The following is a 12,176-nucleotide window of genomic DNA, read 5'->3' as shown; positions in this document are numbered from 1 at the left end:
GCAAACTTATACCTGTAAACAGGGCTTGATACTGTGGCTAGTGGTTTTCAAAGGGATAAGACTAACTAATCCTACTTGGATCCTACCTTACATACTCTCTTGTGATGTGGCGAGAAATTGCAGGATCCTTTTCTCCATGATGAGCATTATTACTTGCCACATCTGTACACAGATGTTCATTTTATATTTTTATCCTGATATTAGAACAGTGTGTTCAGGTAGACACTTTATTTCTCACTGATGGAAACACCTCAATTCACTATCAGACAAATAAATCAAACACTTCATCATTTCTCTTCCAGGCTGCGTAACTGTAATCTGACAGAGGAAAGCTGGAGAGTTCTGTCCTCAGTTCTCAGCTCAAACTCCTCCAGTCTGAGAGAACTGGACCTGAGTCACAATAAACTTCAGGATTCAGGAGTGAAGCTGCTCTCTGATGGACTGAAGAATCCACACTGTACACTGGAGAAACTGAGGTACACACACACACACACACACACCCACACCACACACACACACCACACACACATACACATATACACACACACACACACACAGTGTATAAGCTGCTTTGTAAATGTATTTAGTGAAGGTGACTGATTGATATACACAGAGAGTGAGATCCACATCCTGGGAGCAGCGACACTAAAAGCTGTTTGACTGAAGCTTCTTCTTATTAAAATTCACCTTAAGGAAGTCAGCATTTGTTGATGATAAATAAATATTTGAGATTATATTAAAAAGATTGTGGATGTCACAGGTAACAGTACAGTTCCTGTACAATAGGAGTGATTTGGTTACCAACTGTAATGGATAAAGGGGTTTTTTTGCACAGCACAGAACATTTGTATTTAGTGACACTAAAACTCTATAAAAGATAAATGGGAGTTATTGTGACTTATTAATGTAACAGCAGCTGAAGACCAAAATCTGGAAACAGTTTACAGGAAAGGTGAATTAGGTGTGAATGTGGTGAAGGGAAAGAAAACTGTTGGAAGGAGAGAAAAAAGAGATCTACACTGTACCCAGGTGATCATGAACACTGTAATGACGAGTCGGCAAAATCCATGTGAAGAAGTTTTACTGAAGGAAAGATAAACAATCCAAAAACAGTAAGCAAAGGCAGGGTCAAAAAACAGGTAGAGTCTGAAATAACCGTAACAAACAGTCCATGAGGAGAACAAATCACATCCACAAATCTGAAGAAGCAATAAGAGCAAAAACAGGGTCAATAGTGATAAATATCAACATCAGAAACAAAGCTAATTCACACCATATAGTAAAACACTTATTTATTTTATCTGTGTATTGAGGGTATTATGTGATGTGTCTCTGTGTGTGAAGGTCATTAAAAGACACCAACAACAGTTTTATTGTCTCTGTGAAAATACTGAAAGATCTACATCACTTCTCACATCAGAACAAAGTACATTTATTTCCACAGTGTGTAGATCGGTGTACATTACACACACATTTAATAACATACTAATACTCTAGTCAAAGTGTTGAACAGCATTTAAATAAAGATGTCGTGACAAACAGAAGTAATTAATAAACCAGCTTTTATCCTCCAGAAACATCACACTGGTCTCTAAATAGCTCTAACAGTGTGCTCTAAATCTTCTGTCAGCTCAGGTTTTTCCCAAAAAAGAGAATTCCCTGTGTAAATACTCCCACACACACACACACACACACACACACACACACACACACACACACACAATACTACTCCTGTTTACAGTGAGGTCAATAAATTAATTTCTCTGGTGTTATCTGTCCCCAAGGAGCTGCTACCATTTTATAGACCTGTTTCTGTTGTTCAATGGGAGCAAAAATATTCCTGAAAATGTTTGTAACACAAAGTAAACGTTTGCACAGGTCTACACACTGAACACACTGTAATGAAGCAGTAAAAGACAGTGTGTAAATGTGTAAATGTTCTCCAGCAGAACTTTCCCCAGAGCTGTTGAACACACTGTATGAAAATCTCTCTGCTAGAAATAAAGAGACATGTTTGTTCAGAGTGACCTCTCTGTTATTATTTTCTTTCAGAAAGTTAAATACATCGTCTCATATGAGCTGAGACACATGGATCTGTCCAAGAGCAGTCTGAGTTTATACACTGATGTTCATTTTATATTTTTATCCTGATATTAGAACCGTGTGTTCAGGTAGACACTTTATTTCTCACTGATGGAAACACCTTAATTCACTATCAGACAAATAAATCATTTCTCTTCCAGTCTGTGGAAGTGTAATCTGACAGAGGAAAGCTGTAGAGTTCTGTCCTCAGTTCTCAGCTCAAACTCCTCCAGTCTGAGAGAACTGGACCTGAGTGTCAATAACCTGCAGGATTCAGGAGTGAAGCTGCTCTCTGATGGACTGAAGAATCCACACTGTACACTGGAGAAACTGAGGTACAGGTACACACACACACATTACACACACACACACACACACACATCACACACATCACACACACACACACACACACATCACACACACAAACAAACACACACACACGCACTCATACACACACACACACACACACATAGAGTTTTAATAAACACTACAACATCTAGTTCTCCTCTGTGGTAACTGTAATTGTAGTGATCTGATATATTGTCATTGTTGTGTGTGTGAGATGGAGAGTAAATGTACTGTATATAAAGATTTTGTGTAGTTTATGTTTTCAATACTAAAACTGAGTGTGTTAAGTGTGAGAAGGTTTTCTTTCTTGCAGGATGTTTGAGTGCAGTATTACAGATGAAGGTTGTGCTGCTCTGGCTTCAGCTCTGAGGTCAAACTCCTCATCACACCTGAGAGAACTGGATCTGTACAATAATAATCCAGGAGAATCAGGAGTGAAACTGCTCTCTAATCTACTGAAGGATCACACTGTAAACTGGAGACACTACGGTGAGTTACTGACTTACTGTCTCTTTACTGTATGATATCGAGTAATATTCACTGTGTGCTGTAAAATGTCACATCTAATGTGTGTATTTATGCTTCTGTTGTTCATAAGCAATGTGTTTAAATTTGTCTGTAATTCTGTCCTGTTGTGTTTTTCAGCATTTAGCATAATACACTCACCAGGTCTGGTGTATGACAGGAGTCTCTCCTCAGACCTTTTTTCCAGGATAAATCAGTTATGGTGGTGAAGCGTTAGAACACGTCCCACATTCCCAGCAGTTAGGGAGCGGAATCATTCAAATGCAGATGTAGAAGATCCATAACAATAACTGTGTGATCTTGATTTATTTATTTTCCTTTAAAAGTGTCTTCTTTTCAAACACTTTTCAACAAACACTTTTCAAATCTTTATTAAAATTCCTTTAAACATTAAAGCAATCTTCTTTTTTGTGTAGTTGATCTATTTTTCTATATTTCAATTTCTTTTTTCTTAATTTCCTCATGACATTTTTCATCTTGGTTGCATCTTATTTTTATATAATTTAACTTATTTTTTCCTCTTTCCACCATATATTTTGCTTTATTTCTTCATTTTGTCCCCTTCGAGTTCTTTCTCCTCCCTTTTTTATATTTTTGTTCTCTTTGGCCAATTCATTCTCTAATTTTTTTAAATGTACTTTTACTTGTTCTTTCTTTCTTTCTTTCATTCTACAATATTTAATTAAAAATGTAACATTATCTTCCTCATTCATTTCATTTCCTTTTTCTTTTTCTATAATTTCTCTAATCTTAAAATCATAGTCGTTTTTCTTTAAACTTTCTGTATTTAGAATCCATACACTTTGTCCCCTTTCTACATTATTCCAGTCTTAAAAAATAAAAACTCATGATACTCAAACTTGTTTCCTTATATCTGATTTTGTCTGTAAAGTTTTCTACATTTCTTGTACATAAAATAGTCAATCCTTGTCCTGCAAGTTTTTCACTATATCTCTTCTTTTCTTCCTACATTTCTCTCTCTCCACACGTCTATCAGGTTGTTTTCACTCATTACATCCTTTAGATCTTTTCTCTCTGTATCTGATTTAATAATCATCCATCTGCCATGTCGAGTTTAGCTTCACTCTCCTGACTGCTGCCACTGAATAATAAAATGATGTTGTTACAGAATTCAAACAGTAAAGTAAATGAATGTCTTTGTCAAAAGCTTACAGCACCTGGTATTCCCAGGCAGTCACACATCCAAGTACTAACCAGGCCCGACTCTGCTTAGCTTCCGAGATCAGACGAGATCAAGCGTTCACAGGTTGGTTTGGCTGCAACAAAACAGTTAATCAGCTTAATCAGTTAGACATGTAATTTTCTATTAAATAATAACAGTCTGTAATTGATTTCTTAGGACTTTTGTATAAAATACAGAAAGTAGTGTGTGTTGTCAAGATTGAGATCCAGTGTGTATCACAATGACATCCCAAAATAACCTGTTAAAATGTCCAGCAATGTTTACAGTGTTAAAAGTCTTATAAAATATTTACTATTCTTCTGCATGAAGAGTTTTCTGTAGTGTGGGTTGTATCATTTTTATAATATATCATTCTGATATGTGTTGGGTCCCCGCTATGACAGCAGTAACAATCAGAAATGTTTTCAGAACACGCGGGAGCCCAATGTCCCTTTAGCTTTCCCTATCTCTGTCCTGATATGTGATAGAAAGACGAAGGCCCTCTCCAGCCGCACAACAATTCTATCTAATCTACTGCCTATTAGACGTCATTCTGAGATGGATACAGGGACAAAACCAGTTACTGTTAAATTACTGTTAACTTCTGAACATCCGTTCATTAAAGAACAAATCATTTTTAGTTAATGATCTTATCACCACTAACAACCTGGACTTGTTTCTAAATGAAACCTGGTTAGATGGCAGCTGCAGCGCTACAGTCCTCAGTGAATCAGCCCCACCCAACTTTACTTTTATAAGTGTCTGTAGAGCTGTTAGAAGAGGTGGAGGAATAGCTGCTTTATTCAAAGATGCGTTTCAATGCAAGCAAGTGATACTTGGTGATGACCAGTCTTTTGAATATTTGTGTATTGCTCTAAAAGGTACACCACACATTCTGTTTACAATTATTTATAGGCCTCCCAAATACACCCCCAACATTTGTTGATGAATTCACAGAACTTTTATCAACAATCTCCTCTGAATTTGATTATATTGTTATTGCTGGAGATTTCAACATTCATATAGACAATGCAGAAAACAATACTGCAATTGAACTGTTAAATGTTTTAAACACTTTTGATCTGACCCAGCACGTGCAAGGTCCTACACACAATAGGGGACACACTCTTGATTCAATTCAATTCAATTCAAGTTTATTTGTATAGCGCTTTTTACAATGGACATTGTCACAAAGCAGCTTTACAGAACATAAACATAAAACAAAAGATAAACATAAGGAGAAGTATAAAGAATTAATATAATAAAAATTCAAGATATATACAGTTCACAGTGTGTATGTATGTATGTATGTGTGTATGTGTATTTGTCCCCAATGAGCAAGTCTGAGGGCTCAGGCAACAGTGGCAAGGAAAAACTCCCTTAGATTGGTAAAGGAAGAAACCTTGAGAGGAACCAGACTCAAGGGGAACCCATCCTCATGTGGGTGACACTAGATGGTGTGGTTACAAATATACAAGTATCACAGAGTCCAACTGGAGCCGGTAGATCTGTAGATGTCTCAGGGTTCTCACAGAGTCAGCCTTGTCTCAGTGGAGGTCCAAAAATTTCAACGCACGGAAGACGATCTTAGCATGGGTGTCTCAGCATGGGTAGAAAAAGAGAAGAGAAGAGCAGTGCATATGGATTAACATATCTGCTGTTCATAAGAATGTGCAAGTCTAGTGTGATAGTGCACAATATTTATGGGATGTATTATGTGTACGCCTGACTAAAGAGATGAGTTTTCAATCTACATTTAAACTGTGAAAGTGTGTCTGAGCCCCGAACACTATCAGGAAGACTATTCCAAAGTTTGGGAGCTAAATAAGAGAACGCTCTTCCGCCTTTAGTAGACTTAGATATTCTGGGGACTACCAGGAGTCCTGAGTTTTGTGATCTCAGAGAGCGTGAAGGATTGTAACGTGTTAGAAGACTAGTTAGATACATGGGAGCTAAACCATTAAGAGCCTTGTACGTAAGTAGCAGCAGTTTGTAATCAATTCTAAACTTAACAGGTAGCCAGTGTAGAGATGATAAAATTTGGGTTATATGGTCATACTTTCTTGTCCTAGTGAGAACTCTGGCCGCTGCATTTTGGACTAACTGTAGCCTATTTATTAAAGATGCAGGACAACCACCTAGTAATGCATTACAATAGTCCAGTCTAGAGGTCATGAAAGCATGAACTAGCTTCTCAGCATCAGATACAGACAGGATGTTTCTCAGCTTGGCAATATTTCTGAGGTGGAAGAAGGCTGTTTTTGTGGTTTGGGCGACGTGATTTTCAAAAGACAAGTTACTGTCTAATATAACACCCAGGTCTTTCACTGTTGAGCTACTAGTAACAGTACATCCCTCCAATTGGAAATTAAGTTGTGAGAGTTTCTGTGTACTAGTTTTTGGGCCTATAAGTAGTGTTTCTGTCTTATCAGAGTTTAACAACAGAAAGTTACAGCTCATCCAGTCTTTTATCTCTCTAAGGCATTGAGTTAATTTCGACAATTTAGTTATTTCATCTGGTTTTGATGAGATGTATAACTGTGTGTCGTCAGCATAGCAATGGAAGCTAATCCCATGTCTTCTAATAATGTTCCCTAATGGAAGCATGTATATCGAGAAGAGCAGAGGTCCTAGAACTGATCCTTGAGGGACCCCATAATTAACTGGTAATAAACTGGAGGATTCACCATTTAATTCTACAAAATGGTATCGATCAGACAGGTAGGATCTAAACCAACTTAAAGCCTGTCCATGAATACCTGTGTAATTTTGTAAGCGATCTAGGAGAATGTTGTGATCTATAGTGTCGATTGCAGCACTAAGGTCAAGTAGATCTAATAGTGACATACAGTCTTTGTCCGAAGCTAAGAACAAGTCATTTGTAACTTTAACAAGTGCAGTTTCTGTGATATGATGGGGCCTGAAACCTGACTGAAACTCTTCAAAGATATTGTTCTCCTGTAAGAAGGAGCTCAGTTGAACAGACACAACCTTTTCTAGTATTTTAGACATAAACGGAAGGTGTGAAATCAGTCTGTAATTTGAAAGTCCATTAGGATCTAAATTAGGTTTCTTAATGAGTGGCCTAATAACTGCCAACTTGAAGGATTTAGGGACGTGACCTAAAGATAACGAGGAGTTAATAATATTAAGAAGAGGCTCACCGCTTTATGTAACACTTCTTTCAGTAGTTTAGTTGGAATGGGGTCTAGTGAACAAGTTGTTGATTTAGCTGTAGTAATAAGTTTAACTAACTCTTCCTGACCTGTACTTGTAAAGCAATGTAGTTGTGTGTTTAGAACCTTAGGTGAGACCGGGATGCTAGTTGCTCTTATGTGTTGAGCGTCACCTATTTTATTCCTGATACTTTCGATTTTATCAGTGAAGAATCTCATAAAATCGTCACTACTGAACTGTGATGGAATTGTGTGTTCAGATTTTTGGTTTTTTGTTAGTCTAGCCACTGTGCTAAATAAAAACCTGGGATTGTTCTGGTTATTTTCTATGAGTTTGCTCAGGTGCTCAGCCCTGGCTGCTTTTAGAGCCTGTCTATAGCTGGACATACTTTCCTTATATGCAATTCTAAAAACCTCTAATTTAGTTTTTCTCCACTTTCGCTCGAGGTTACGGGTCTCTCTCTTGAGGGTGTGAGTATGACTATTATACCATGGTGCAAGCGTTTTATCTCTAACCTTCTGTAATCTGATTGGGGCAACAGTGTCTAGTGTGCAAGTGAATATAGTGCCTATGCTGTTAGTAATTTCATCTAGATCGTCTGTGTTTAAGGGTGCAGCAAGAAGTCCAGACAGATCAGGCAGGTTATTTGTGAATCTGTCTTTAGTGGTCGGAATAATAGTTCTACCGAGACGATAATGTGGTGAAACGCAGTTAGCCTGTTCTACAGGTAGTGTGTACATTATGAGATAATGGTCTGTGATATCATCACTTTGAGGAATGATATCTATATCAGTGACATCTATTCTGTGTGATATTATTAAATCTAGCGTATGATTACGACGGTGAGTTGCTCTAGTGACGTTTTGTTTAAGCCCAAGTGAGTTTAATAAGTCCATGAATGTGAGTCCTAGCGCATCATTTGTGTCGTCAACATGAATGTTAAAATCTCCTACAATTAATGCTTTATCAAAGCTAACCAGTAGGTCAGAAAGAAAATCTGTGAATTCTCTAAGAAAATCGGTGTAGGGCCCTGGTGGTCTATACATGGTCGCTAGCGCAAGAGACATCAGGGATTTTTTCGTGTGCGTGTGCGATAGTGTAACATTAAGGACAAGCACTTCAAAAGACTTAAATCTATACTGTGTTCTCTGGGTAACAGTAAGGCAATCATTAAAGATAGTGGCGACACCACCTCCACGACCAGTCTGTCGAGGCTCGTGCTTATAGATATAACCTGATGGTGTAGACTCATTTAGACCGATGTAGTCATTTGGTTTAATCCAGGTTTCGGTGAGGCAGAATGCAGTAAGGCTATTGTCTGAGATTATTTCATTTATGATAAGTGTTTTGGGTGCAAGTGATCTAATGTTCAGAAGCCCAAATTTTAGGAACTGTTTTTGTTTGTTTCTTTGGCATTTTTCTGGTCTAATTACAGTAAGATTATTTCGAGAACGTCTTACATAATTACTTTTTAATCTCACTGCTCGGGGAACAGACACAGTTTCTATGGGGAGAGGTATGTGTGCATTTGTATCGATGTGTTGAGGTGAAGGATGGCTATTGAAATTTAAATTTAAGGCGTAGTTTACCAGTCAGAAGGTTGATCTGCTCATTAGCAAGGGTCTAAACATTTCATCCACTGTTATCAAGGATGAAGCGCTATCTGACCATTTCTGTGTTTACTTTGATTTATTGATCTGTCCTGCCACTGATGCTAGATCTGTCTATGTCAAAAAAAGGTTCATAAATGAAAACACCAGTGAGGTATTTATGAATGCTATATCAATGTTGCCAAACATATCGGCAGACTCTGTTGATGTTCTCCTTGAAAATTTTAACTTAAAAGTTAAAGATGCTATTGATGGTATAGCTCCAGTAAAGGTCAGGATGATCACTGGCAGACGTAAAGCACCTTGGAGAAACACAACAGCTGTACAGAGCATGAAAAGAACATGCAGAAAAGCTGAACGTATGTGGCAGAAAACAAAACTTGAAGTACATTATAGCATCTATAAGGACAGTCTTCGTGCTTTCAATGTAGAACTACGCACAGCTAGACAGATCTTCTCAAACATTATAAACAACAACATAAACAACACTCGCACTCCTTTTGCTACTGTAGAGAGAATAACAAACTCCCCAAATCAAGTTCCTAGTGAAATGCTCTCTGACAACAAATGCAATGAGTTTGCAACCTTTTTCTCTGAGAAAATCAGTAATATCAGAATGGCAATCAATACGGCCTAATATTGTAATGTGGTCAGTCAGACCTCTTTACAACAGCCTCAAACATTTGTCATTATCTCAGAATTTGACATAATTCATATAAAAACCTTGGAAGAAACAGTACAACATCTTAAAGCATCAACGTGCAGCCTTGACACCCTCCCCACATCCTTTCTCAAAAAGGTACTTAACTGTTTAGAAACTGACCTCTTAAAAATAGTAAATACCTCTCTGCTCACAGGCACTTTTCCAGAGTCCCTAAAAACGGCAGTTGTTAAGCCTCTCCTAAAAAAGAGTAACCTAGACAAAACCATACTTAGCAACTACAGACCAATCTCAAATCTTCCTTTTATAGGCAAGATCATTGAAAAGGTTGTTTTCAATCAGCTGAACAAATTCTTAAACTCAAATGGCTATCTGGACAATTTTCAATCTGGTTTCCGCCAGCATCACAGCACAGAGACCGTGCTCATAAAGATAATAAATGATATTCACTTAAACTCTGATTCAGGTATAATATCAGTGCTGGTGCTACTAGGTCTTATTGCTGCCTTTGACACGGTAGATCACACCATACTCTTACATAGACTGGAAAACTGGGTAGGGCTTTCTGGGATGGTCCTCAAATGGTTTAAATCATACCTAAAAGGGAGAGGTTACTATGCGAACATAGGTAACCATAAATCTGAGTGGACATCCATGACATGTGGAGTCCCACAGGGCTTAATTCTTGCACCGCTTCTCTTTAATTTGTATATTCTCCCAATTGGTCAAATAATGAAAAACCAAATTGCTTACCACAGCTATGCAGATGACACCCAGATATACTTAGTCCTGTCCCCTAATGACTACAGCCCCATTGACTCTCTATGTAAGTGCATTGATGAAATTAACAGTTGGATGCGTCAAAACTTCCTCCAGTTAAACAAAGACAAAACCCGAAGTCATTGTATTCGGAAATAAAGATGAAACTCTCAAGGTTAACACACACCTTGACTCTAGGGGTCTAAAGACACAAAATAAAGTCAGAAATCTTGGTGTAATTTTAGAGTCTGACCTTAATTTCAGTAGTCATGTAAAAGCGATAGGCAAAATCAGCTTACTACCATCTCAGAAATATAGCCAGAATTAGATGTTTTGTCTCAAGACAGGACTTAGAGAAACTTGTTCATGCTTTCATCACCAGAAGGGTGGATTATTGCAATGGACTCCTTACTGGGATCCCCAAAAAGACCATTAGACAGCTGCAGCTCATACAGAACGCTGCTGCCAGAATTCTGACCAGAACCAAAAAATCTGAGCACATCACTCCAGTCCTCAGGTCCTTACACTGGCTTCCAGTTACATTTAGAATAGATTTTAAAGTATTGTTACTCATTTATAAATCACTTCATGGCTTAGGACTGAAATACATTACAGATATGCTAATTGAATATAAACCAAGCAGACTGAGGAGAGAACCGAAACCACCTGAACCGTGTGTGCTGAACCGACTTCTCCCTGCGCTGCTGTTTCTCCATCCAGCCTCTAGCTCTAAGAGGAACACTTGTTCCAAGAGCGTCCCTACACACTCAGCACCCACTGCGCATGCGCCCAGTGCTCCTGACAACACCATGCAACATGCCGCATAGCAACCGGCTCGTGCGCGCTCTCAGCCGTGGTCACGACACAGACAACACAATCCTAACCTGGGTTATTATAAACATACACAATCCTAACCTAACCTGGGTTATTATAAACATACACAATCCTAACCTGGGTTATTATAAACATACACAATCCTAACCTAACCTGGGTTATTATAAACATACACAATCCTAACCTGGGTTATTATAAACATACACAATCCTAACCTGGGTTATTATAAACACGCAATCCTAACCTAACCTGGGTTATTATAAACATACACAATCATAACCTAACCTGGGTTATTATTAACATACACAATCATAACCTGGGTTATTATAAACATACACAATCCTAACCTAACCTGGGTTATTATAAACATACACAATCCTAACCTGGGTTATTATAAACATACACAATCCTAACCTAACCTGGGTTATTATAAACATACACAATCCTAACCTGGGTTATTATACTGTAAACATACACAATCCTAACCTGGGTTATTATACTGTAAACATACACAATCCTAACCTGGGTTATTATAAACATACACAATCCTAACCTAACCTGGGTTATAATAAACATACACAATCATAACCTGGGTTATTATAAACATACACAATCCTAACCTGGGTTATTATAAACATACACAATCCTAACCTGGGTTATTATAAACATACACAATGGGACGGGACCCAACCACTTTTTATTTGCTTCTGACGCCCATGTGTGTGTGGTTTTTTTTTGCTGTTTTTGCACAATCTGTCCCAACACTTCAGCCGTTTTTGCACATATTGTACAATATCTCAGCCATTTCACACATACTAAACAATATTTCAGTCATTTGCTGTTTTTTGCACAATTCTATATATTATCCCAAGGACCTGTTGTTAAGAAACTGTGTTCATTCTAATGTTACTGCACGAAATATTGTTTGAACATTCTGTATTCACATACAGTATATACACTGGCTGGTCGGTGCTGTTTCTGTTACTGTTTACTGTTC

The 12,176-nt window shown here is 37.9% G+C and overlaps 1 pseudogene; it reads right to left on the bottom strand.

Moving 5' to 3' along the window:
* Positions 1–4,121: 4,121 nt before the first annotated feature.
* Positions 4,122–4,240, bottom strand: LOC132845098 (5S ribosomal RNA; annotated as a pseudogene).
* Between the last annotated feature and the right edge of the window lie 7,936 nt (positions 4,241–12,176).

Source organism: Tachysurus vachellii, chromosome 4 (assembly GCF_030014155.1).
Source record: "Tachysurus vachellii isolate PV-2020 chromosome 4, HZAU_Pvac_v1, whole genome shotgun sequence".
Lineage (NCBI taxonomy): Eukaryota > Metazoa > Chordata > Actinopteri > Siluriformes > Bagridae > Tachysurus > Tachysurus vachellii.
The sequence above is the reverse complement of the archived record's forward strand: the minus strand, read 5'-3'. Positions and strand labels throughout refer to the sequence as shown.